At 37.5% G+C, this 27529-nt stretch overlaps 1 long non-coding RNA gene and 1 other non-coding gene across 2 annotated transcripts in view; both read left to right on the forward strand.

Annotated features, from left to right (window-relative positions):
- The first annotated feature begins 241 nt into the window (after window positions 1-241).
- The window catches only part of LOC138829701 (uncharacterized), a 53401-nt gene continuing 26113 nt past the window's right edge, over window positions 242-27529 (forward strand). The window contains exons 1-2 of the long non-coding RNA XR_011372698.1: window positions 242-511; window positions 6318-6368. This is a non-coding gene — a long non-coding RNA (uncharacterized lncRNA). The remainder of the gene's footprint in view (window positions 512-6317; window positions 6369-27529) is intronic.
- Window positions 23618-23719, forward strand: LOC138829702 (U6 spliceosomal RNA). Its single transcript, XR_011372699.1, has one exon. It is a non-coding gene; the product is annotated as a U6 spliceosomal RNA (small nuclear RNA).

Raw genomic sequence — 27529 nt, forward strand, 5'->3', positions numbered from 1 at the left:
AGCAGGTCACCCTCTTGTCTCCAACTGAATTGGACATTGGTCCCTGGGATAAGGGCTGGGGGAGCCGCTGTCTTCTTGACTCAGCCCATGCTGCTTGCATCACAGAACTCTGGCCACACCCCCATTCTTTCATGGTTATTTCTGACCAATGGGATACAAGAATGGTGACCACGCCCACATTCCATGCTGCCTAGTAGCACCCTGGATTCCCTCTGTTAGTTTACAACACTACCAGCAATTGAGGAAGGTAGAGGTGGCTAAGTGGTGAGGAAGAGACTCAAGCAACTTTGGAGTATAGTAGGAAATTGAGATGCCTGCCCGCACCCCAGCTCCCTCCTCCCCTTCCCAAGTTGCAGGATTTTAAACCTCAGGCAATGGTGCACTGCCAACCAGGCCTAAAGCCCTGACCTGGTCCCTGGCCCTGGTTCTCTGCTCTTGGTCCATGTGTTTCGCTGCCATTGCTTCTTGCCCCACCTGGAGCAGCCTCCAGCAGCTTTTCCCAGCAACACAGGTGAGTGGCTTCCCCCAAATCACAACTAACTGTGATCAGACACCCCTCCTTGGGCACCATGACCCATGCTTGTTTCCTCACCCTGGCTCTGAGGAGCCATCTTTCTGTCTTGGGCATTTCTGAAACAGAGACTCAATATATGCTCTGATTGGACTGGATCGAAGTCTTCCTATCTGGGAAAGGTATGCTCTACCAGGCCTGGCCCTCTGTAGTTGGGATGGTAACCATGTAGCACCATGCTCAGTCATCGATTTAGATGGATTATCCCAAGCTTTTGGTCCACAGCAGCCAATTCTTGACCACAGGTGAAGCTCTGGGAAGGGTCACAACCATCAGAACTCATTCTCCTCACAGGACAGTTTGAGGAAACAAGGGATTTATACAGAGGGAATCTCTGGAGCATGGCTTGGCATGGAGGGAGTGGCATTCAGAGAAGGTTCTCTGCAATTCTGTGAGCAAATGACAGGAAGATACCCACAAAGGGCTCAGGTGGGGCCAGTTATTAATCATGCAACAGCTGGGGATTTTGAAACAAAACATGGGTCTCTTTCATCGTTACCCTATACCCATGAGGATGGGGATCCTTCACTGTGTTTAATTTTGCATCTGGGGAAACCGAGGCACAGAGAAGTCAGGTAACCTCCTTATGACTTCAACTTCACAGGAAGCTCGGCCTGACTTCACTACCATGCTCCCTAGGACAATGGGTGATATTCAATCCGCTTCTTGTGGTAGGGAGTCCAGTTCTTGTCAGTTGTGGGGCTTGAACACTAGGCATGGGCGCTGTTGCTGAGCTCCTCAGCAAAAGGCTAGTGCTCTACTACTTGAGCCCACAGCACCATTTCTAGTTTTCTGGTGGTTCTTTGGAAATAAGAGTCTCAGAGACGTTCCTGTGGGGGCTGGCTATGAACCATGATCCTCATATGTCAGCCTCCAGTGTAGTTAGGATTAGAGTTGTGAGCCACCGGCACCCAACCTAATTTTAATTCTGACTTTTCCCTCTCTCTTTCATAAAAACTGTTTGAATGGGTGCTGGTGAAGGGGGCCCAGCATCCCCATGTGGCTGGAATCCAAGGTGACCGTCTCATTCTGGAGGTGGGCTGTGGGTCAGGAGCTGTCTAGCTCAGCCTGTTGAAACAGCACCCTGAGATAAGCCACACTGTGCCCTGGCTAGATCATGAAATTCATTGTCCATCCAGCCTTACTGGACTTATTGTATTGTATTGCTTTCTACATCATTTTCTAGCACCTGGCCAAACTTATGATACTTAGTTATGGAATGAAAATGTAATGCCTTCTTAAGAAAGTCATTTAGGGCTCTGGGAATGTGGCTTCATGGTATGGTGATTGCCTAGTATTCATGAAACCCTGGGTTCAATTCCTCAGTAACAGAGAAAAAAGAAAAACACTAGAAAGAATACTGGGCCACAAGTGGTAGAGTGCTAGCCTTGAGGAAAAAAATGCTCAGGAATAATTCCCTACCCCTGAGTTTAAGCCCTTGGACTGGCAAAAAAATTAGTAAATGGAAAAGAAAGAACACATACTTGAAATATATAATTGCTCCTTACATACTGACACCTGACAATAGCCCCTAATTCATGTACTTTACTTATGTTAGGATACTGTGTTGAAAAAAGTTTTGTTCATTAAGTCACAGCAATTAATGCCAGGAATGTGCTTGGATGTCCGCTGAAGATTAATTCTGGAAAGTCAAGGATTCCAGCATTTTGTGTCATCACTGCTAATCACAAAGTGAAAAGTAGTCTGCGTGATTTTGAAATCTTTTTGGTCAGTTTTGCCATCAAAAAGGCAGAGGCTAATTAATAGTTATGACAGAAAATAAGGAGTAACTCCGGATGGAAGGAAAAAATGATAGTAAATAAGGTATACCAGAAACTGGTCTAGAGAACCATTTTTGGTTATTGAAGAACTATTTGTCAACTAGGCTTTTCCTCATTGCCTTTAGCATTCTAAATCTCTTAGGCTAGTTCTTAATCTCTGCGTGGTAAATGTATCTCCTTCTATGCTGTTCTTTCATATCTTATCTCCTTTGTTTTCTAAAAATCTCATTCTTTCTATATTTCTCTATGAACATTTCCTGATACTAAATACACCTATACAGATGTCACAGGATGCTAATGTAAGGGTCCCATAGCTCATGATTCATTAATGTAACAAACTGGAAAAGGAGGACATATTTACTGCTACCTCAATTTTTTTGAAAAGCTGCAATGTCATCATTTGGTTAAAATTTCAATTCTTTGTCTACACAGTGTGTCAGTGCACCTAAATGCAAATATGAAATGGGTGCTGGTGGTTTACACCTGTAATCCTAGCTACTCAGGAGTTTGAGACCAGAGGATTGTGGTTCAAAGCCAGCCTTGTCAGGAAAGTCCATGTGAACCTAATCTTCAATTAACCACCAGAAACCAGGAAGTGGTGCTGTAGCTAAAGTGGTAGTGAGGTCAACTTGAACTGAAGAGCGGAGGGTCAGTGCCCAGGATCAGAATTCAAGCCTCAGAACCAACAAAAAAGGTGAAATATGACTTTAAGTTTCCCCAAAAGGAACGACAAGATCAATAATCTTCCCAAGCAAAAAAAATTAATTCCAAAATGATTCAATGCACCTACTTTTGGTGAGTTATGTTATGGAATCTGTGCTGGACATATTCTCTAAAAACAAATCGTTTAGGGATACAGGTGGACCCATTGCAACAATAAGATGTACAAGTCATTATGTCAAAAAATGAACTTTACAACTTTGGTGGGGGGAGGATGGGATGGGGGAAGAGGGAGAGTATGGGAAGGGATGGGAAGGGGAAAAAAAGAAGAGGCAACAATGCTTGATAAGAAATGTACACATTATCTTCCCCGTGTAATTGTAACTCCTCTGTATGGTATTCTCACAATACAAAAGAGAAAAAAATGTCAAATATTAGCTTTACAAAAAACATCTAATATTTCTTCTTTGAAGAGAGATGTCTATACAGTTGATGTCACTTGGCTTTCTTACTATCTTAGTTCGAATCCAACCATGGCAGTAGAGTCTGTCAAACTCTTATCTGTAATTACACAGCATAAAAACCACAAGTGTAATTTTAGTTCAAGCAGCAGAGCTTTGGGGGCAGGTTAGCAGGAAACAAAACTGTTCAGAGACAGGATCCAGCCTAGGAGTTCAAGCCCCATAACCAACACAAACTAAAAAAACAAGCAAATAAAACCCCCAGATATTTCATTGGGACCCTCCTTAAAGGAGTACTGGTCTGAGAAGAGGCTTCTTTTGCTGATCATAATCACTGGATACTTTTTTGGAATCCTTATTCTCTGGAAAATTCAGGACCAAACTAAAGGAATTGATAACTGACTCCTGAAACAAGGGAATCATCTCAGGGGTGAAAATACCATCGATAAGACACTTTAAAGCCTCCATGTCTTTGTTTCTTACCAGTAGAATGGTTTTGGGGGGGTCCAGTCGTGGGCCTGAACTCTGGGCCTGAGCGCTGTCCATCGGCTCTTCAACTCAAGGCTAGCACTCTACAACTTGAGCCACAGCACCACTTCTGGCTTATTTTTGCTTATGTGGTGCTAACGAATCGAACCTGGGCCTCATCCATGCAAGGCAAGTGCTCTACCACTGAGGCAACTTCCCAGTCCCTGCAATAGAACATGTTTTAAACAACGTTATTTCCTTTTGTTCTATGCTGGCTTTCAAATGGCACATTATTTCTTTTTGTAATACTCTCAACTAGGAGTTTACAGAAAAGTTATATATGAGTAAATACACACACGAAAAAGTCAGGGACAGAGTTTCCTACAAGCCTTGGGATTTTTTGAACAGTAAAAAGGAAAGCACAATTTAACTTGAACTTTGTCAATCCTCTATGTTCCATTCCTTTCCTGGGACCAGTTTCCACATCCAGTAGCAGTTACTTCCAGGAACAATCTACGGTGCTGCCTGAGATATAATGAATGTTTTCTTGCTTCACCGAAAAAACACAAGGACATCCTGCTCTGAGGTTACACGTGTTTCAGAGACAACTTAGTAAAGAGAAAATATGAAATTTATATTGCTTTTAAATACATTTTCCATAAGTATATTGAGTTCAAACTTTGTAAGTTCTCTATGGATTAAGGCGAATTTTAAATGGGAAGAAGATTCTCAGATCATTTTTTTGTGAGTGTATGTGCTGCGCATTATTTGCCAACTGTTCATGAGTTAACAGTAAGGAAACAATAGCAATAATAAGAGAAAGAGAAGTTTTGTGTTTAAGTATAAGGGTTCATAGAAGACTCTACAAATAAGACAACATTGAAACAATAAAGCCAAGTCCAGTATGTAGATTTATGAGAGTGATATAGAGAAAGCATTACTCGTACGTGGAACAGGAAGTATGAGGCCACTCCCTTTCTAAATCATGCTTGCTAATCACGCAACTTTGTAGACAGTAGAATGGAAGCATAATTCTGTTTTCAATGCAAATCAGATATAAGAGCATGGACTTAATTGGAAAAAAAAGATCATCCTGAGAGAGCAGGGATTATACTAGCCATGAACTGGTGGATAAGATCACATTTATTTTCTTTCCTTTACTTATGTATTTTTTGTTAGTGATGGTCTTGGCACTTGAACACTGGGCCTGGGAGCTGTCCCTCTGCTATTCAGCTCAAGGCTAATGCTCTATACTTGAGCCACAGTGCCACTTTCAGTTTTCTTGTAGTTAATTGGAAAAAGAGTCTCCAGGATTTTCTTGCCCAGCCTAGCTTTGAGCCCTGTCCTAAGATCTCACCACCACCCAGCTAAGGATCACATTTCTAACAGTGTACACACAGCATATATAATGTGCATGTTCATCTATCTTTATATGAATTCTTACGTTGAAAATCTAGGCTACAGCTTAGCCTTTACACTCACAAAAATGTTTGTAATTTAAAAGTTGATACTACTGGAGAAATAAAACCTAAGAATGTAAAGGAGTCTGGGAAGTTCCGTATGCATCCAGCCTGGGCAGAACAGTCTTTGAGAAACTATAATTAACCAGCCAAAAGCTGGATTGGAAGCATGGCTCAAGTATTGGAATACCAGCCATGAGCAAGGTTGCTGAATAAGATCTTGACGCTTTTGCATACATACATACAATCATACACATATATACAGAGACACATATATGCACTCACAAATACACATATGAAGCAACTCTCAGAATATGTGGAAAAGGTAGAAAACAATAGAAAATATGTCCTGAGTAAGATTGGAATCAAGTGATAATTTTTAATGTTAGAAAGTCCTCAAGTGAACCTTCTTCAAAAAAGTTTAAGAATATTACATAGATAGGGACCAGAGTCAAGTAATCATTATTAATGGGATCAGGTCCATGGAGGAATGAATCAGAGACTCCTGCAGGTACATCTGAAAATGTTCATATTCTGTGTCAAATGTTATAACATCTTTGAAAAGAGTATATGAACACTCTGAGCAGTATAGTGGATAATATTACTGGAGAAGTTCAGAATTGCTAGTCTGTATCTCGATTAAATAAACCAAGAAACTATGGAGGGGAAATGTGATACAAGGCTAGAATTCTAGCACTCAGACCAAGACAGGAGATTAGATAGTGGAATTACACAGTGATACCTTCCCTGGACCAGGTAGTATAATTTTGTCTTAATAAAACAAACCAAACAAGAAAGGAATACGCAGTTCGAAGTTTGGGCTAATATTGTCATTATATTTTGAGAAGTCATTTCCTGTTGAAATGAAACTCATATATAATCCTCAGTTGTGTTTTAAATGTTCTCTTCATTACAGAACATTCTTAGATGCAAAATGGCTCATGATTCCCATCCAAAATTTGAAAAAGTAAGTAATCATCATTCTGATAGATTCCAAGGATAGGATGAAGGATTACAAAAGCTTAAGCCTGGAGAAATAGCAAAGTTAATCTAATGTAGGACTATGTAGATCTTGCTAAATTAGAGTTTAAATTTAAAATAAACATTTTGGTTTTGTTTGTAATTTCATATTCTATAGGATACTACAAAATTCTTTTAAGTAGAGGGTTTAATTGATAAAGTTACAAATGTTTCTTGCAATCTATTTGCCTAGAATATTCTTTCATGAGAATTAGAACTCAGTTAATAGATAATACCAACACTTCATGTATAAAATGAAAATGTGAATAATGTAGACAGAGTTGGCAAAAAATGGATGATATTAATTTATAAATTTAGAAAAGACGATTTTTTGAGGTTTTGGTATAACATGGTATGAAGAGAATAATTGTGTGTCATCTGTCTTCTACCTGTATGTAACACAGGTAGCAATTTCCTTAATAACGTCTTCTGTATACAGTGAGAAAACTGCTAGGTTTGGGATTTGTTTTTTTTGTTTGTTTATTTTATTAGTTTGACCTAGGGCTTGAACTCGGGGACTAGACACTGTCTCTGAGCCTCTTTGTGCGCAAGGCCCATGCCCTACCACTTCAATCTCAGCTCACTTGTGTCTGGCTTTTGCTGGAAAGTTTATTGGAGATAAGAATCTAGAGAACCTTCCTGCCTCGGTGGGCTTTTGTCAACGTCTAGTGCGTTGGAGTCCCTGGGTAAGGGTAACAAAATCACCAGGACACAGGGGATGCAGAGTGCAAACAGCAATTGCCACTGCATGCTGTGCTTTATTGTTAGTGGTATTTAATGACAAGCAAGCATGATCTTTGCCAAGATTTGGTCAGAAGACATTGACACAAAAATTTCAACAGATACATTTTTACTTGACCTATGAGACAATGTCTTGATATATTATTATCTAAACTATTTTAGAGCATGTTCAAACCAATCAGGAAAATGCTTGACCAGCTGGTCAACTATGATTAAGCAATCAGAAGAGCTACTTCCTCAGCTCCCAGGAGTCTGTGACATGTGTTTTGAGATAGGGAGAGAGAACATTTTCCCTCTCTAGCCCGGCATGCCAAGAACTTTCCTAATACTCAAACACAGTCCTCAGATAATCCTGAGGCCGGAGTCTGCACCATTCTGCCCCTTCAACATAGACCCTGAGTCTTCACAATTTCCTTCTTTTTTCTTTTGTTTTAAAAGTAAAGCTTTCCACAGAGTTATCATAGACGCTTGCATTGGTTTCATAAATATCAAATATAACAGTACAAGTGCAAACAAAATAATAACAACCATAATTTCCACACCACTAGCAGTATGTGAAATGCTTTGTAGTATTTCTTTTGGATCCAACCCTTCCAATTGTTTAATAAATGCATCAGCAATATTAGAAGCATCATCATTTGTAAATTGTTTACCAAAAATATCATGTACATCAAATTGTAACTGAGCAATCAATTGAGCAGCAGTAGAATTTCCATATAAATATTGCTGTATTACATTCTAATCATATATATATATATATTATATTTTACATTAGTAATGCAAAAGGTAGTAAAATTGCAATCACATTTTAACAATAACTTTTTTTCACAACCAATAACTTGTTTCCTAACCATCCCACTGTCTGTTTAAGAAAATTAATCTGTGTTTGTAATAGAGTATCATTTTCTACCTGTGAGACCCACAATTCATGTGAATCCCGGTGACATTCTTCCACAATGTGCTAATTTGTAAGGAAGTGTGTAGGGCAATTCCAGACACCGCAGCAAAAGTGGTAATAGCAATTAAGTTTAAGATGACAGCTACCATGGCTCCAATCATGCACTATGTACATTGTAGTAGTTTGGTAAAAAATTCAATAACAACACTATCCAAAGGATTTTGGGACCATTCTCTTCCTAATTTAACAGTAGCCAAATATGAGTTCTTTGTTGTAATATCATGGTACTATACTGCCATTAAAATTAAGAGAGGAATTAATGCAAGAACACAGGCGACAATTAAAACAAGAAATAGTAGGAGAAAATGTATAATTTCCCACTAAAAATGCATAAGGCAGAGGTACACAAGCAGTTGCATCATAAGATTTGTACAAAGTAAAATTATAAGTGGATGCAGAGTTCACCGTCCCTGAAAACGATCCATTTGATAGCATCATGGGTTTCAGCGCCGCTGCGACCTTCCAAAGATGAGTCTGAACAGCACTGGGTGCAGCCATGAAAGCCCATAGAGCATCTGCAAAGCCTCCATCTCCCTAGGCCATCAATTGAGCTCCAGTAAGCTATCCATTAATGGCTTCCGGCATCCTAGTAACATTTGATAAATCACATCTGGTAATATTCCATTCTGAACATGTGTTAATAAACTGTCCAAAAGGTCCTCAATTAATAAAATTATTGAACATTTTCCCAAATGTTCCTCTACCCTCTTGCCACACAAAAGGCTGATATTTTAAATCAATATAAGTAAAATCAGGGCACATAGGTAAGGATAACTCGCCATCAGTGACACTTTCCCAGCTACTATTAATGGCCAAGTAGTTAATTGGTGCAGCTGTGTTTTAGAATTGGAAGTGCGTTTCCCAGGTAAAACCCAATGTTGCCAATTCATTACTAAACATGGAGGAGGCCCCAGAAAAACAGGCAAGGAATGAGTATAGTAAGTAAAATTTAAAAAGGTACCATCATCTTTATTGCAAAATGTGAAATTATTCCAAGGAGGAGATAAAACAGCAGGAACAGTATAGACTGTTATATACATGTCTCCCCAAACAACAGGTTCCAATAAAGGAGGGTTAGGAACAAAGTCCCAATAACTTACATTAGCATTAGCATGGACAGAGTTTACAATAAGCAGGGCACATGGCCAGGAACAAGTTCTCAGCCGTGACAGGTTTACCATTAAATTGTAACATCTTTTGTCCTTCTCCAGTCAACTTTTTAACCTGCCCCCAGGTGGGCAGTGGGGATTTCTTTTTCCTCAACTGGTGGCGGATTCCTTGCAAGATATGGGGCTGTCCTCACTGGGCCACGTCTGTATCCATCAGGCAGGAAGCTAGTATTGTTTGCCATCCTGTGTAGACACAAAACCTTATCCTTGCCCCTTATGTAATAATGTTCCTAGTTGCCATTCTGCATCCAATGCAATCTTATTCCATACGGGAGCATTTAAATAAGGTTTTTGTGATATTTGCTCAAAATGGCGCTCAGCTCTAGTTAAAATATCTCCTTGTGGTTAGTTTAAAAAATTAAGAACATAAAGAGCTTGATGTAAAATTATTTTAGGATTTTGCATGGAATACCACAAAATATCCATACTTTCATCCAACCTTTTCCTCATTTTAATTTTTTTCATTTGTTGTTTTAGTGTGCCATGAACACATTCAATAATGGCTTGTCCTTGGGGGTTAATTTCTATTCCTGTAATATGTACCACATCATAAAGTTCACAAAATCTTTTAAATCTGATACTTTTATTGGCTGGTCCACGTCAGTCTTCATTTTGGCAGGCACTCCCATAATGGCAAAATCTTCCAATAAGTGTTCTATTACATGGTTAACAGTTTCTCCCATAAGGGCAGAAGCCCAAATAAATTTGTAATACGTACCTATTGTAACATGTACAAAGGAAAAACAGCCAAAGGCTTATACATGGATTATATCCACTTGCCAGAGCTCTATAGGTTGTAATCTGGGAGGATTTACTCCAGCAGGTACAACTCTCAAAGCATTGGTCTGCAGATAGGACACCTTTTTATAATTTGTTTACCTTGAGAATAAGGTATTTTATAAAGCATATGTAAATAGCTAGAATTTGTATGTAAATGAGAATGATCCTGTTTAGCAGAACAAAATTAATTTATCAACCTGATTATTGCCATATACAAGGTACCCAGGTAAGGAAGAGTGAGCTCTAATGTGAGCTACAAACACTTTGGCATTACGTTGTTGCAGTGATGCTTGTAATTGTTTAAATAATTGGTTTAGCTGGGGTTTAGATGAATGTGTAACTGCAGTGACTATATTACTCACAACTCCTACAGCTTAGGCAGAATCAGTAACAATATTAACATCTCCCACAAAATCTTGTAACACCTTAATAATAGCAAAAAGTTCATTTTGTTGAACTGATGCTTAAGTAGTTCTTTGTACCCAATATTTATTTGTTGTCTAATAGCACTTTTTGTTTTGGAGCCATCTGTAAAAACAGTAATAGCAGTTGAAATAGGGGCCTTGGTAATTATATTATTAATGATAAGTTGTTGTTTACCCAAGCAATCCCACAATCTACCTTTGGGAAAAATGATAGGAAAATTGCCCAGTAAAATTTACTAATGCTCTTTGTAGCATTTCAGACAGGTTTAACAAATATTTTACTTGGTCTTTTGGCAAAGGAAAGATGATTTCAAATAAATCATGCCCTGATAGGATAAATACCAGTTGCCTGGCCTGTTGAATAATAACTGCCAACTGTTGTTCATAAGGCATAATATTTTTTGTAAATCTATGCCGTGTATAAATCCATTCTAATGGTAGCTCATTTTGTCTTATAATTCCTGTTGGGTATTTTCATGTATCTAAAATATATAAATTTATGAGTTGAATAAGCGTTACTCGATGTAAAAACTTTTTTTATTCTCTGTTCTACAAATTGTATTTCTCTTTCAGCTTCCTTAGTTAAAGTTCTTTTGCTATGTCAATCAGGCTCCCTTTGTAACATTGAAACAAATTATGTAATAGATAAGTAGGAATTCCTAATGCTGGTAGCATGCAAATAATATTTCCTAGTAACTTTTGAAAATCATTTAATATATGTAATTGATCACGTCGTAAAGATATTTTTTGAGTTGTCACTGTTTGTCTACAAACAATATATCCTAAATATTTTACCACCGTATCTTTTTGTATTTTTTCAGGTGCTATTATTAATCAAAAATCTTTAAATATAAAGTGTAAACACTGTAACACCATTTCTAATTCTGTTATATTTGGTCCTCCAAACAAAATATCATCCATATAATGAAAAATATAAATGTGAGGCCATTTTTGTCTAACAGGTTTTAAGGCTTATCAACATATATCTGACACATAGTTGGAGAATTCATCATTCCTTGGGGCAACACCTCCCATTGGAAGCGCTGATGAGGGGTTTGATGATTTATTTGTGGTAAAGAAAAGGCAAATCTTTTACAATCTTTACATGTACAGGAATGGTTAAAAAAAAAAGCAATCTTGTAAATCTATTACTATTATTGGCCAATTTTTAGGAAGCATGGCAGGCGACGGTATACCAGGTTGTAAAGCCCCCATAGGGTACATGGATGCCTTACCTCCTCATAAATCAGTCTGCAATCTTCATTTCCCTGACTTCTTTTTAATAACAAATATTGGAGAATTCCATGTTGACATAGAAGGCTCAATATGTCCTTTGGTTAACTGTACTGCAACTAATTGATGAGCTGTTTCTTATTTTTCTTTAGATATAGGACATTGTTCAATCCAAAGAAGTTCCTCAAATTTCCCTAATATCTTTATGGGCTCCATCTAAAAATGTTAAAATTGAATATAAGCTCCCCATTGTTCCAGTACATCTCTACCAATTATGTTAACTGGAACTTCCATAATATAAGTTTTAAGGATAGCTCTCTGTCCGTCTTCTGAGGTTATAGTAACATATGACACTGTTTGTCCTATAAAATTTACAGGAGTATTGCTAACTCCTTTAATATTACAGGGGATTATTTTATATAATAAATGATTAGGCCATTCATGAGTTTTAATAATTGTAATATCTGAGCCAGTATCTATTAGTCCTGTCAATATCTTTTCCTGAATATTAATCTTAATCTTAGGCTGCATTTTAGTAATATGAGTAGTCCAAAACACATTTTGTTGGTTAGTACTTTCAAATCCCCCAATGTGGAGTGTAAATGACTTTCCAATAGATATATATGATAATAACAAGATTTGAGCAATTCATTCTCCCTTTTTAAAGGAAATATGTGCAGCAGCTGACATTAAAAATTTTATTTCCCCAATATAGTCAGCATCAATAATTCCTAAATATATTAAAACTCCTTTTGCATTAAGACTGGATCTACAGGTCAATAGGCCAAATGTTCCTTCAGGTAAAGGCCCATAAATTCCAGTAGGATATTTTTGTGGCTTATCACCACCTTTCAAAATAAAATCTTTTAAGGCTGGTATGTCCACTGCGGTGCTGTGGGCTGTGGCAGGAAGAAGGGAAAAAATGGTTGGCTGCCCTCCATTATTAATCCTGGGCCCCGGGGCTGTCCCAATGGAGACTTTCCCTGCATAGGGTAAGCATCTTTTATAGGAATTCCTTTATTGTCTATTTTTGATCAAAACTCCCTTGCCCAGTGCTTCCATTTTTTACATTTAGGGCAAATTCCTGGTCCTCTCTTGTTAACGTCAGTAGCCTTTTTGACCCTATCCAAAACACTTTAGAGGGTTTTGTTTGCAAGCATGCCAGGTTAGTGGCCATAGATTTAGCAAATACCTGCATACACCTGGATTCAGATGTAACGTCTTTGCAGTCCCTTAAATATGTATTCACATCCCCAGATTCTTTAATACGCAATAGGGTCCGTCTACAGTCCTCATTAGCATTCTCATAAGCCAACATGTGTAGCAGTTGTTGCCCTGCAGCCTCTACCACAACAGTACATTCCAAGGTCAATTTCAATCGTGATAAAAATTCAACATAGGGTTGATTAGGTTTTTTAATTTCTTTAGTCCAAAAGCCATAATGCTCTCCTACTGGTCAAATCCTTTCCCATGCCTCAATACCAATGTCTCTTAACTCCTCATGGATCTCTTCAGGAGAGTTCACTTACATATGAGCATCCGCATATTGTTCTGTTCCACTTAACATGGGAAAGGTTATGATCTGCAGGTGTGGATTACTGCTCTGTGCATTTTGTTTAGCCCTTTTTGTACATAACTCAGTAAACCACATTTGCCATTGTAGGTATTTCGGTTTCTTAAGCAAGGCTCTACAAAGCATCTTCCAATCCTAGGGAGCAAAATTATTGTAATGTCAGGCAAGCCCATTAAGCAATTCCTTAACATAATGAGACTGAGGACTGTTAGGTTTTTAAAAAGAGGAAGCTGAGTAAGAACAGCACCACGAACGTGGTATTCAGGTAAGGGGTAGTTTTATTCAGTAGACCTACTGGGACCAGGCAAGGTTGGAACTCCACGAGGCTGGGAAAAGCCTAGGAAAGAGAGAGCTGGGAAAGAGAGAGGAAAGAGAGAGAAGAGAGAGCTAGAAAAGAGCAGCAAGAGAGCAGAGAGCTAGAAAAGAGCAGAGAGAGCAGAGAGCTAGAAAAGAGAAGCAAGAGAACAGAGAGCTAGAAAACAACAGTGAGAGAGCAGAGAGAGAGAGAGCAGATTGCTAGAAAAGAACAGTGAGAGAGCTAGAAAAGAGCAGAGAGCAGAGAGAGCTAGAAAACAGCAGCAAGAGAGCACCTCTGGGTCTGGGCTAGGCATTATCTAGGGTATGGGCGGAGAAAGGTGTGGCCACATCAAATTCAGATGTGATCTCAACGGATGCAGATGTGACCTCTTCCAGGAGTCCCAGTTGCATAGGTAATGCAGGTACTGGGTGGAGACTTTGCTGCGAGGAGGGTGGAGTCTGCTCACCATCCTGTAGCAGACCTTATATTCCAGCCTTTTAATAATCATAAAATAGGGCATGGATTCTCTCGGGCTACTTCCTGCTGACAAGGGGGCATCGACAATAGGGGTAAAAGGCTGGAATTTGGTCCCCTCCCAGAGAAGGCAGTGAGCAGCAGTGGTACCTTGGTGGCATGAGTCCTTAGATGAAGCCTGGAGAAGTCTGATGAGCATTGAGAGGCTGGAAAAAAATACTCCAGAGCAAATAAATGGCAAGAGGAAGGACTTGGGGCTGAAAATGTAGAAATGTCCCTAGATACTTCTGACATCTGGCGACTAGGTAGAGAAGTCAGGTGACAAAGGCAAGAATATAAATTCCTGTTTAGTTAATAGGTAGACAGGTATAAACATTTGATGGGCAGGCTTCTTACTTCCACTGACCTCCTGGCTCTGGTAAATTTTGAAAGGGCAGGCACAAAGTAGCTGATGTGACATCTCCTCTTACTCCTCTCCATGTTCCCTTGTTCCCCAGACTGGCTGAGTCTAGGTGCTCATTGCTGGGATGGCTTGCCCAAGTTGGTATTCAAGGAGGCTTGAACACAAGGCCTGGGCACGGTCCATGAACACTTCTGCTCAAGGCTAGTGCTCTACCACTTTGAGTTACCTTAGTACTTCCAGTGTTTGGCTGCTTAGAAATAAGAATCTTGAGCCATGATTCCAGCCGGGCTCTTTGTAGGTTAGTTGGGAGATGGAGTCTTAGGGATTTTTCAGCCTGGGCTGACTTTGAACTGCAATCTATGCCACAAAAACCCTTTATTATTTTCAATTAAAGCAACAAGGAGATCAAGTAGAATAAGTAGAACTGACCTGGTTCTTATCAATAATTGACAGACAAATATTCTGAAATGACAAAACTCAGTAGATGTGATGAGAATTTCAGCACAGATATGCCCAGTATTTTAGAACCATGTAGTCAGTAGAATTCACAACACAAAACAAAAAGGCTTATCAAGAATTGCCAACAAATATTCTGAAATGACAAACCTCATTAGATGTGATGACAATTTTAGCACAGATATGCCCAGTATTTTAGAACCATGTAGTCAGTAGAATAAACAACACAAAACAAAAAAGGCAAAACTAAAATTTTAACAACAATGTTTAGACATCTTTGCTAACAAAGGCACATCACATGGTTGAGCCTCAGTTACCAGGGCCTGTGAAGAGCGCAACTTGTTAGCAAGGCACCTTAGAATAGATGGATGGAATAGTAAGTTTGGTGGAAGGTTAAGGGCCATATAGGGCCAAACCCTAAAGTCACCATGTGGCCAAGATGGTGAACTCAAGATGGTGAATTTCTGAAAAAAAAAATGCAAAGACACCTTGAACAAATAGACCAAGACTACAATTGGCTAGCCTTTGAAAGAGAACCTAGAGGGGGTCGTTGGGACCCAGCCTGCGTCACACTCTTCAGGACACAAGCCAAATGTAGAAAAAAGCGAGAGATAGGGAAAGTTGGACATGAATGGCAGAGAGAGAACAGAGAGAGCCCAAAAGTAAACAGACTTCTGACCATTTACCATTGAAGTAGCAAAAACTGTCTACATCTGAGAATGGCATAAAAATGAGGCACTCTGGCTTTCCAGGGAGAGCAGGAGACATTTTAAAGGGGTTTCACGGCTCAAGCGTGATTCGCAGCACCCCATTAAAAGAGTAGGAGAGTCAGTCTGGTGAGTGAAGTAGAGCTGACGAGGTGGAAGCGGCGTCCCAACATTTCCCAGAGCCCTCTAGAGAGAGCAACAGAGAACCATAGAGTAGCTTCACTTACCAGAGTAGAGAAGTGGTGTGGACGTGGATTATGAAGGCCAGCAATGGTATCGATGAGCTCTGTCCGCAGCAGACAGTTGGGTTCACAAAAGGCCATCAGAATTGTGCGTATTCCTCAGAGCAAAAAGGGTAAAAACAAACAGAACAAGAAAAAAGACGAAAAAAAAAACAGAGAAATCCCAGCAATCCTGAATTTAAGCCCTTTATCCGAGTCACGGCACCATTTATGTTAGGTTTTTAAAAAAAGGTAGCTGAGTAAGAAGAGCACCACACACGTGGTATTCAGGTAAGGGGTAGGTTTATTCAGTAAACCTGCTGGGAACAGGCAAGTTGGCACTCCACGTGGCTGGGGAAGGCCTAGGAAAGAGAGAGCTGGGAAAGAGAAAGGAAAGAAAGAGAGGAAAGAGAGAGAAGAGAGAGTTAGAAAAGAGCAGCGAGAGAGCAGAGAGCTATAAAAGAGCTGGGAGAGAGCAGAGAGCTAGAAAAGAGCAGCAAGAGAGCAGAGGGAGCTAGAAAAGAACAGTGAGAAAGCAGCGAAAGAGAGCAGAGTGTTTGAAATGAACAGTGAGAGAGCTAGAAAAGAGCAGAGAGCAGAGAGAGCAAGAAAAGAGCAGCAAGAGAGCACCTCTGGGCTTGGGTTAGGCCTTATCTAGGGTATGGGCAGAGAAAGGTGTGGCCACATCAAATTCAGATGTGACCTCAGGGGATGCAGATGTGACCTCTTCCAGGTGTCCCAGTTGCCTAGGTAACGCAGGTACTGGGTGGAGACTTTGCTGCGAGGAGTGTGGAGTCTGCTGGCCATCCTGGAGTGGACCTTACACGGACCATACAACATTACTGCCTTCTTAAGTTTACCAATATCATCTACAGCAGCACCTTAATATCTGGCTGGTTGAGATATACCATTCATAGGGGGTCGTTGAATTACAGGATAAGAAAAAATAGGCATTTCATCATCAAAGTCACTGTCTGAGCCCTGTGTTTTGTGAGGGAATGATGCTGTAAAAATTGCATTGGCCAGTGAACGAGCTGAAGGCTGCTTTACTTTCAGTTTCTCAGGTTCTCCTTTCACTCTGCTAATTTCCAACCCCATATGTTGTAATTTTGATAATATCCATTCCATTTGCTCAGACATTTTGTTTACACTTTCAGTTTGTTCCTTTTCAGCCTTTTTTACCTCTTGTTTTTTCTCTGTGAACTGCAATGCATCCTTATCTATTGAGTCCTTAACCTCAGAGTCCAATTGTAAATCTACTATAAAAGGGGTGGCCTCTTTCTTTAAGTCTGCTTTTAATCTTTCCTCATTCAAAGCTTTAAAAAGGGTATGTAAAATAGCCCAAATGGACCAAAATCTAATAGGAATCTTTTCCCCTTCTCGAACAGCTCTTTCTACGTTATTCTTTACTCATTTCCAATTATCGACATCTAATGTTCCTTCATCGGGGAACCAAGGATTCCATTCCCTAACTACATTAATACAGATTTCTATGTCAGAAGAAGAAATATTTAGACCATAAGCAGCAAGTAAATGTTTAAGCATAGTTAAGTATGGAGTAGATTTAACTTGTCCCATCATCCTGTAATTAAAAGTACTTACCTGAATATCCCTTCCTGAATTCAACCATGAAGGGTCCCTGTTTGGGTGCCAATTGTAACGTCTAGTGCCTTGGGGTCCCTGAGTAAGTGTAACGAAATCACCAGGGCACTGGGGATGCAGAGTGCAAACAGCAATTGCCACTGCATGCTGTGCTTTGTTGTTAGTGGGTATTTAAAGACAAGCAAGCATGATCTTTGCCAAGATTTGGTCAGAAGACATTGACACAAAAATTTTAACAGATACATTTTTACTTGACCTATGAGACAATGCCTTGGTATATTATTAATTTGGGGGGGGGGTCTGGTCATGGGGCCTTAACTCTGGGCCTGGGTGCTGTCTCTCAGCTCTTCAGCTCAAGGCTAGAGCTCTACCACTTGAGCGACATCACCACTTCTGGCTTTTTTCTTTTTGCTTATGTGGTGCTGAGGAATCGCACTCAGGGCCTCATGGATGCAAGGCAAGCACTCTACCACTTAGCCACCTTCTCAGCCCTGTCTTGGTATATTATTTATCAAAACTATTTTAGAATAAGCTCAAACCACTTTTCCAATCTCAGGAAAATGCTTGACCAGCTGTTCAACTATGCTTAAGCAAGCAGAAGAGCTACTTCCTCAGCTCCCAGGAGTCTGTGACATGTGTTTTGAGATAGGGAGAGAACATTTTTCCTCTCTAGCCCGGCATACCAAGAGCTTTCCTAATACTTAAACACAGTCCTCAGATAATCCTGAGGCCGGAGCCTGCATCATTCTGCCCCTTCAACATAGACCCTGAGATTTCACAGTCTTGAACTGTAATCTTCCAAGCTTAGCATCCTGATTACCTTTGATAGTTAAAAAGTATAAATATAAGTAATATTTGCAAGAATTCCAGTGGAGGAAAAATGATGCAACCCAGTTAATAGTGGTGTTCTTTCCAGAACAAGGAGGGCATCACATTAGCAGAGATGCAGTGTATTTTCACAATGGAGATAAGCTATACTTGATGTGAATTAAGGGAATTTTGAGGTACACCCTACAAATTGGAAACTGGTGGGCTAGGATGACTTTATGACATAAATCTTGTGATTGATGGTCATGAAATAATAGCTTAATCTGATAAAAAACTGCTTACTCTTGAAGAATTAATTATAACATGCTTCATAGTTTTATCCCATATCAGAATGTGGCTCTTTTTCTGTTCACTTCTCAGTCTGTAACACCCCATTGGAAAATGAATCTATTTCAGAATTACATAACATGCAAACAGGTATATTTTGAGTCTCTCAGGTATGGAATGTTCAGAATTTTAAAATGAGTAGTTATTAGTCCTAGGAATTTTGAAGAACAAATACATTCTGTCCTCTTAACAACTTATTTACTTTTAAAAGTTATGGGTTTCCATAGAATGAAAATGTTTTCTGTGTTAGTATAAGAAAGTAGTAAATTTATTCTATTTTCAAAATATTGGCAAGTATATTGTGAAAAATTGTCTAGTTGGATATTCAAGTTGGTGATCCTGTGATAAAGAAGAGGTAATTAATTCAAATTAGATGCCAAATAATACTGATTTTTAAAAAGTTACTACATAAAGAATAATATTTACTATACCAAAACAGTGAAATTTTATTTCATCAGCTTATTTTTAATTTAATTTTATTATGAAAGTTATGTGCACTGGGGTTACAGCCATTGTAAGGTACTGAATACATAACTTTTCAAACTTGCTATCCCCTCTCTCATTTTTCTCACAAAAGTTGTAATGTACATTTCCAACTTATTGTGTTGTGTGAATTGCCATTGCATTGGTTTGCTCTTTGTCTTTGCCTCGCCATTTTTTTGTTCCTCTTCCCTTCCCTAATTAAGGTAAATGTATACACAATACACAGGGTACGAAAATGAAACACAGCAGGGGATTAACCATAGGGGAAAATCTCAAAGAAAATAGAAATCACATAGTACATCAAAAACAACAACCGCAAATTAATATCTCTCTTTCCATATCTTGGAGGTCATTTTGCTCATCATCAGCTTATATGAACATATATATGCATAACAAAGCCACTGGAAAACAGTAGTTTCATGGACACTATATCATGAAAACAACATGTTAACTTTTTTTGATGGTAAAGGTGGAATTAGGATTGTTGAATTCGCGATTCTGATAAAGGAATTTCAAAAAAGTTTTAAAATTTATGACAGGTAAATTTTAATTGTTCAAACTTTTTAGCAACATAGCCTATTAAGGACATTTAAAATTGTCTGGGAAAATAGGCTTTCATGCAAAGAAATCCTTGGAGGCTTAGCTGGGAGGGAGCAATGTGGGTGAATATGGCTCATTTTCACACTAAACAAACAAGCCTCACAAACCTTGCTGTAAATCCTGTAGGTTCCCTTGAGAATTGTCCTTACCCAGGAAATATATTTTCACTGTGTGAAAACAAGGTTTTAGTGGAATTTAAATTCAAAGTTCTTAAAAAAAAAGACATCAAAATTTGTGAATTGACATTTAATTACCAAACAGTAATTCTCTCAAAAAGAAGGAAAGATGTAATTCAAAATCACATTATTAAAAGTATGAGAAAAGAGTAGTGGAGAAAGATGAGAAAAACCATAGAGGACTGTTATCTCTCCAGTGGTGTAATGGGTTCTTTATCTTGTTTCTTCCATTCTATTTTCGTCAGCTATGAAGAGTGTCTCAGGACTGGAGTAACCAGTTCAGACAAAGAATACTCACAGAATGGGGACGGGGAAAGTGGCTCAGTGGTAGAGCGCTTGCCTTGCATGCCTGAGGCCCTGGGTTCGATTCCTCAGCATCACATAGGCAAAAAGAAAACAGCCGGAAGTGGAGCTGTGACTCAAATGGTAGAGCGCTAGGCTTGAGATGAATAGCTGAGGGACAGCGCCCAGGCCCAGAGTTCAGGCCCCACGACCGCCCCCCCCCAAAAAAAGAATACTCACAGAAGAAAATATTTTCAGTCGATGTAGGTGATTTATAACCTTTGACAGTCTATTCAAATCTGTTCAAAATTCTCCCCTACCCTAACCTGCCATCTTTGAACAGCTTTGTTTGCTTTTCCCAAGACTGCCCTTCATTAACTGCTTAAAATTTTGTGAGGTCATATAAATACTTTTTAGAGATTGCTGTTTGGTTGTGATTTTTGTGTGTTTTTGTTTGTAGTTGTGTTTTTAACTGAATTTCAAAAGGTTGCACAAGTGGGTTGGAATTAAATATGTCCACCTAATTGTCCAGTGCTCCTGGATCAGAGGCAATACTTCTATCATTCTTAACCAACCCTTTCTCCAAGACTTATTTCAGATTTACCACTTCCTTTATTACATGTGTACATTGAGTATTCTAGCTGTACTTGCCCCTTGTTCCATTTTTCATTCATTTTATGTCTTTAATATTATTCCTTTCTGGTTTCAATATCCTGATAGTCATTCTGTTAAACTGTCAGTTAATAGTTTGAAAGGCTTATATACATTCCATGGAGTTTCAATCCTGCATATACTTGAACTGATGTCAGCTTATATTTCCATAATTCATTCATCTGCAATAACAATTTGTAAGACTGGAGACGTGAAGCACCTAGACATGATTTTATTCTCATCTTTTTGGAAGATTAATCTTTAGTCAACAAGAAAGTTTAAAAATCACTTAGAATTTATAGCTAGCTACCAGTTTTTATAAATGGCTTTGTACATTGGTGTGTGATTATTTTATTTTACATGGGATGATATTTTCTACTACCTATAAGTTTTGGACAAAGAAGAAAACTAAATTTTATTACTGTAGAGTAATATGATAGAAATAGAAGACAAATTTTACGTTTATCACATATCTGATCAGTACCCATAATCAAGACTTAAAGTCATATTTCTTACTATGTTAGACAGATAGGGAAAATATGATAAGGCAACACATGATTGGGCAACTATTAGTAACTTTTTAAAGTGTGCATTCTTATGTGATGAAATTTACTTTATTATCCAATATTTGGGTTTGAATTATGGGAGGCTGATCTATTTTACACATTTCTGGAAGGCACCTACTGATCAACGCAAATGGTGGGAGATACTATTTCTACACTTTAATGAATGGTTGAACTTATTTGGCATTAGTGCTGAGTAAATAAATCAACTCTATTGTAACTTGATTCCTACACTTGAAAAACTTAATGTCACTGTCATTTACTTGTCAAGTGTTATTTTGGTGAATATGATTTTAAAAAGTTTATTTGAAAAGTTATATACTTTCAAGAGATTAAATGTAGGTTATCATTGGTTTGAGAATGACAACATTTTTATACTACAGAACCAAGATTTACTGAAGTACCAGTGTTTTGAAGTACTAAGGGTCTTCTCAATTAATGTTTTTCGAAATTATATTGGACCTCTAAGTCAAGTTTTCCTAGCCTTGGTAGAACAATTATGGATCTATCATTCCAGGAATTATTTTTTTGCCTACTTATGCTGGACTGCAATCTTTCATTCATCATTAAGAGAGGGGTATTAAAAATAATCTTGTGACATTTGGGATTTTGTTTACTCATATGGGCTGCTCATCTGTAAATTGAAAGTTTGAACTACATTACTTTCTCTCATATTTTGTGATCTCATCATTCATTTTAAGTTGCCTTACATTTCACAATTGCTTACTGCTAATTCCTGCAATGAATTGGGGCACTGAAATATCATAGGAAGTGAGAAATTGAGATGGGTCTTTAATTACTTTCTGTTAGCATGTTGCATGGGCCAAGATGAGAAGGTTTGCCCATGTTACCTGATGATGCAGATAACTGGGACCTGATATCCTCAGACCCGTGGGTACTGCAGAAGAATAATAGCTTTTAGGCATCATATCAGCAAAATTTGGGTATAATCAGTAAGAATGTTTCAGAAATATGGAGAAAAACACTTTGGGACTAGCGAGTTAACACAATATACACAGCAGCAGTGTAAAATCTCTTCTAGATTAGAGGAAAACAATACTGTTTTTTTTTACTATGTGAATTCAGAAGACCACGAACACTTAGAAGGTATCACAAGTTTATACCGAGGACATTGCATTGATACTTTTTATATTCTATTATATATTCTAAACCTAATTATTCATGTTTCAATCTATTTATGGGAATAAATTTCAATTTATTTGTCAAATTATCAATCAATTCTAGTAAGAGTCACTGTGTGAAATTTAAGATCAATACATATAAATATAAAATATATAAGTATATATATTATGAGAAATTGTTATTCATTGTTCTGTTGTGGTTAGGGTATCAAAGGCAACTCTGCTTTAAAGTATTATTCCATTATCTCTACCTCAGTTTTCAGTAGAGTTAGACCTAAAACTTTACCATTTGTAAATTTACAGCCTGGAGGCAAGAGGAAACACTTTGATTAAAACATAACCAATTTAAGCCTAATATCGAGGAGAAACATATGGACTTCTCTAGGAGGTATGGAAATATCTGGTGATAGAAAGTCAGTAGTGTAAGTTCCTGCCTTGTTGGATGGTAGACAGGCCAGGATATTAGGTAAACATGCATATGAACAATTTTTTCACATTCTTGGCTTTAGCTACTTTTAAAATGATAGGTATAATAAACAATTATATTTTGATAAAATACCTTCTATTCTGAATATTTCGGTCTGCAGTGTTCATCTCTCTATGAACCCTTGTAACTAAGATTAATTTTGTTCCAGTAAGAAAACTATGCTGTCAGGGTAAGATATTCTGGTTGGTCTGTTCCTACATGGAAGAAGGGTGAAGGGTAAGGAACACATTTGTACCACTGAGACCTCATTTAGGAAATTTTAAGCTGCAGAAGTTTAGAAGTAGCTCTTATGCAAGGCTTACTTTGAATCCATTAGCTCCACAACGCTAACTCCGTTGATAAGTACTTGAAAAGCCATCACCTTTGGACTTAGCTATAAAGGCTTCAAAATATGATCAAATTTCAAATGAAAACGACAAAATAGTCATTGACAAAAAATTGCAAATGTGAGCAATCGACCAAACAATATAAGTTTTTCCCACTATATACAGAAATTTATAGAAATAAGATCAATAGCATATTTAGGAACAATAAAGGTTCCTTGTTACAAATAGGCAACCAAGGATATATGCCTGTATAAAGATTGCATCATTAACTACTTAAACTAAGAGGATACTCCATGCTTCAGCAGTCGGTCTACCCAAATTACAACAATACAGAGATTAACATGGCACTTGCACAAGGATGATATGAAAATGTGTGAAGTATTCCATATTTTTCATTCTTCAAATGCAAGAAATGAAAAACAGTTATTAAAAAGTTGATTACAAAAATCAAGTGTAACAAAACCTGTAATTCATAGAATTACAGGTTAGTTTGACATCAGTGTATTAAATCTTCACCTTCGAACGGCCCTTACATAGAATAACCTTTAAAAAACTTGAAATTAGATAACATTATCTTTTTATCCCAAAGAAATAAAATAATATAAGGACCTCGGGAAAAAAGGAATCTTAAACTTTTTCTATATAGAATGTAATCTGAAAGGACACATTTATTAATGAACCTTTATATTATAAAACAATATAGACTGCAAAGTATTATATCTAGAAGACAATGAAATAGATTATGAACTTTATAGAAACATAGATACTTTTTTCAGACAATCACCAGGATTATCTTTAATTTCTATACTATTCATTTCAACAGAAAAAATAAAATTAAAAATATTCCAAACTCTGCAGAAATCATTATAGATGCATACAAACAACTCTTAAATACATTTTGAGACCAAAGTCATGCAATTCACGTGGAAGAATACCATGGAATCCATAAATTTTTAAATTAAGATATTACTGTTGTTTTGTATTATGAAAATATTTTGTAGGGACAGAAAGGATGGACTGGCACTTTTGAAATTTAAGAAACTTAACCAAACCATTACTACATAGGAGTACAATTTGTACAGCCTTCCACTACTTCAAAAGTAGTGATACATACTTATCCTTTTGGCAATATCAGATGAGGTTTCTTCCAAGTTGTTTTTCAGATCCGGTTTGATATCATGATTCAACAGAAGGAGGTACAGCATATCTTTGCTATTTCAATTCCCAGCAACAAGATTCAAGGGGGTCAAGAGGACTTTAGTTTGGAGATTGGTATCTGCATCATGATGAAGTAAGAAAGAATCCATTCTGGTATTATTCCACATATAAGCACTGTGCACGGTTGCCAAGCCATTCAGAATTATAGCATGAATATCTGCCTTGAGCTACCAACTCATGGACAATGTCTAAATGTCCACTTTAGGATTCCTGATGAAGAGGGGTATACTTACCTCATCTCTAGTGTTCATATGAGTGGCCTTTTTGAAAAATAGTCTCGGTACTGTAGTAAGCCGATTCATTTCGACATCCCAAAGAAGAAATTTGCATGGATTCTTCTCCATTATTTTCTTGCAATTGATACCTTTCTCACGTTTTCATCTTGTTCCTTGTCTTCATCAGAATTGCCTAACCAGAGACTTTGAGTACCAGTGGAAATAAAGTGTCCATGTATGTCCCCAATAGTTCAGGTTGGTTGTACTGGTCAGAAAAATCTGGTGAATTTTCTGCATATGTTAATCCACCATGATTTATTTTCTCTTTTTCCATTTTTACTATTTTAAATTATTCTAACTGGAGAGTAGTGAATTGATAGAGAGCAGAGGAAAGATTTTCCTCCGTATTCAAATGCACAGACTGAAAATGAGGACCAGTGCTGTCTTCATAGGCAGCTTATTCTAGAAAGGAGAAAATAGGAAACAATGCCTTCTATGTAAATGATTTGGAAAATACCAAGATATAGTGTAAGAGAACTTACTATTCAATATATGAGCTTTAAGTGCTTTCTAATAGATCCATTATTTACTGGTAACCAACCTTAGAAAAAAATGTATAGTGCAGTAGTAAAATAGAAGTCCTTTGTATGACTACCTAAATTCTTGTTTTTTTTTAAAGACACTTGTTTTCATCTAAAAAATAGGCCTATCTATTTTCTTCAGTTGATTTTGATGATTGAAGATGCTTAATGAGGAGTCCACATGTATTAGTAGTCCTTTGATATCAATTAAATTTCAGTTTTTCTTCTTGGATAATATAATGATCAAAGCAATAGGTCAGAATCAGCAAACAATAGTTCAGCATCATACTTTCAATGCAAATGGATCACCAGTAAGTAATCTTTGATACCATTTTCCACAAAGTTTTGTCACAGATACAATCTGCCTGTCTTTTCTAGCTGCTTTCCTAGCCTGGATCTCTTCTTTCATTGTGCAAGAAAAGTGTGATTCAACTGATTTGTCAGAATTGTTAATAGAATCATCAAGGATTTAGATTCTTTATTAAAAAAATTAGGTGTGGGGCCTGAACTCTGGGCTTGGGCACCGTCCTTGAGCTCTTCAAATCAAGGCAAGTGCTCTACCACTTGAGCCACAGAACCACTTCTGCGGTTCTGTTTATGTGGTGCTGATTTGGAAAATGGCAGAGCAGAAAGTGAAATGATGCAACCAAAAATATAAAAGCAAAATAAATTAGGATAATTATGGATCAACTTATTGTCTATGAGAATCATGAACGAGAGAGAGGAAGAGAGATACAGATGTTCAATGACCTAGCTGGCCAAAAAATCCATGCTTCTGATCCATTTACAAAGTAAAGAATTTTATTTTTTATTTGTTAAAAGAGATTGAAATAGAATTTATGTATTTATTGAAATTAGTAAATACATTTTAGTAGCCTACATAAAGAGACATAGCTTTGACCAAATTATAAATAAGAATCTTAATCCTTGGACTGGGTTGCTGGCTCAGTGGTAGAGTGCTTTACTTGCAACTTACTATATAGTGCAGAGACTACTTTCAAAAAAGGCCAGTCATATGAATACTGAGGATGAGGATGAGTATACCCCTCTTCATCGGGAAGCCTAGAGTGGACACTTAGACATTGTCCATGAATTGGTAGCTCAAGGCAGATATTCACGCAATTACTGTGAATGTCTGGACACCCCTGCACAGTACTTATATGTGAAACATATTGCAACAGTACACACACACACACACACACACATACATACACACACATATACACACATACACACACATCATCAGATTTCTTCGTATGTATTTTTTGTGTATGGTCTTAAGAAGAAATTTACATTACTAACTTGAATTTCTGACAGAACAATATAATCACTATACAACTTGCTTCTATACTCTCAATATTAAATTGCTAAGTATGTGCAATATATAAGTATAGGAAAAAGTAGGAGCCACATTGGTGGCTCATGTCTTTATTCCAAGCTAATCAGAAAGACGAAATCTGATTATTGTGGTTTGAAACCAGACCAAGAAAAAAAGTCCATTAGATTCTGGTTTGAAAGTAACCAGCAAAAGCTAGAAATGGTACAAGCAATAAAATGATAGCCTTGAGAAAACTAAAACAAATAAAAAAAACAAATTCTAGGACAGAGCTAGGCCCTGAGTTCAAGCTCTAGTATTAGTATTTAACTAATGAAGGAATGAATTAGTTTAATAATTACCTAAAATAAATTAAGTGGTCACAGGTGGCGGGGCAGATAAAATGTTACTACCATGGTGACTGGATTATGTATTATTTTGTAATAAGGCAAATTATCATTTGTCCAAATCACTAATATTTTATTTGAAGTTTTTTGTACAATAAACCCTGAATTTAGCATGTGTGTATATGTGTGTGTTCGTGCACACACATGTGTGTTTATGTGTGTGAGTTTGCTCTTGCAATATTGCTTGCCAATATGAACAGGGTGAGGCTGCAAAGAGCTGTGTTGCAATGTTTTTTATTTATAAGTGTTCTGTCCTGTCATTTCAGTAAATTTTATTTGTTAAGTAATAAAATCATCATAATCAAAGCATTTACAACATAAGTTAGATAAAAGAGATCATTTTTATTTCTTAATATATGTTAGGTAAAAATATACACATATAATTAGGTAGTAAGTTATTCTGTAAGATGACTGTACAAAATGTGTATTTGACTTCTTAAATTGGTTATATTTTTAAGAAATATTCA

Source organism: Dipodomys merriami, unplaced genomic scaffold, assembly GCF_024711535.1.
Source record: "Dipodomys merriami isolate MVZ:Mamm:240054 unplaced genomic scaffold, mDipMer1.0.p SCAF_1751, whole genome shotgun sequence".
Classification (NCBI taxonomy): Eukaryota; Metazoa; Chordata; class Mammalia; order Rodentia; family Heteromyidae; genus Dipodomys; species Dipodomys merriami.